A 1659-nucleotide genomic window follows, 5' to 3' on the forward strand; every position below is an offset into this window, starting at 1 on the left:
GATTCTTAACATCTTAAACCATAGATTGGACTCAATTTGAGCACCAAAACCTTGAGTGTGTGTGTGTGCACAGAGAGGTTTATCTAAACACTGAAGCAACAAAAATTATCATGATTATAGAAAATTGAGATAGATGGAAAAATTAGAGTGTCTCACCTTCCTCAGCAGGACTGTTTCCTTTAACACATCCTCACATGTGTTGATCAATCTAGTAATGAATACTTCAAATTGTAGCATTTCAGTCTTTTTTAGGAGCCCAAGAATAGCACGTACAGCCCACAAATATGTTTCTAATATTTACTCTTATTTTTTTCCCTCAACTTTATGTTCCTAATCCAGAAGTTCTTAGACATTTTTATGTATCCCAGTATCTCACAGGGCCTCAAGGGTCCCTGGCTCCACTGCCAAGCAAATAAACAAACACTTAAAATGGCCAGCACACATGGGTTTGGTGTTTCCCATGAATCACTTCTTGGCCTGCGGCACAAGACATGAGGGACAATACTTTACCCTGTTCACATCCTACCCTATTCGTAGTCTTTATGGTCTCAGACCTGAAGACCCTGGACCCCAGACCCCACTCAGGAGTCCATTAAGGTAGAAACCAGAATCCTGGAATAATTTGCAATGTTTCCAAAAAGCTAATGGAAACTTAACACTCAACTCAGCCTCACAAGGTGATATCATTAAACAAGGAAGGTAAACTAGGTTAACAAGTAAGGTGACTAACCAGTCACTGTTTCTGTGGATATTCTCTGAGTTAGTATCTTCCACAAGTTAAACACCTACTACTATATGGCCAGCCCCATGCTCAAAGTTATTCCTGTGTTGCTCCTATTCTTTGAGATCCAAGTTTCGCTGAATCCTGATCCCACCTGTTAGTGCAGGACCACAATCCTGAGTACAGGTGCCCCCAGATATTTCTGGGAGTCCCAGGGGATGTCTCACAGGTGGTCAAGTCCCATCAACTCTGCCATTTCTTTTCTTCTGTTCTAGCTTCCTCTGCTGGTCACTACCTCATGCTCTAGCCTGTCTGCCCCAGTGGACACCTCTGCTACTTTCCACTTCCCCCCAGGAACAGCCACCAGGCACTGGAGGCTTTGGGGTGCCAAGCAGTCAGATGGGCTTTGACAAAGATGTGGAGAACACATGTATCTCTATACTCTATCAGTGGGATACCCAATACTGCTGTTGCTGCCTCTCTGAAAGTTTTCAGCGAAGCAGTTCTTTCTGCTGGTATTTAGGGTCCACTTCCCCTCCACCTCTCCCTTCATCTCTATGACTTGATCAGACCTGGCCATGGAAGGCAAAGCCATGGGACAAACACGACACCACACCACACTGGGAATTACGCCCCCTTCGCCAGGACCAAGTCTTTGTGACTGCAGCAGATTTGTCTCACCTGGTCCTGAGGGAGGAGGGGTTCTAGCTGAGGAGGCTTCTAAGCCTCATTGCCTATCAAACTTTCAGTGTTTGAAGGCCTATCCTATCAGGCCTTCAAACACATGTGCTTGACATTTTCTGATCTCTAGGGATGAACAAGACTTAGGATCCTGCTATAACTAAATTACCCAGTAAGGTTGATCCTATTGCTCTCTTCTCATAAATAATGACACTAAGGCTTATGGAGATTAAGAGATTTAGTCAAAGCTCCATAGC

The sequence above is a fragment of the Mandrillus leucophaeus genome, unplaced genomic scaffold, assembly GCF_000951045.1.
Source record: "Mandrillus leucophaeus isolate KB7577 unplaced genomic scaffold, Mleu.le_1.0 Scaffold577, whole genome shotgun sequence".
NCBI classification, from domain to species: Eukaryota; Metazoa; Chordata; class Mammalia; order Primates; family Cercopithecidae; genus Mandrillus; species Mandrillus leucophaeus.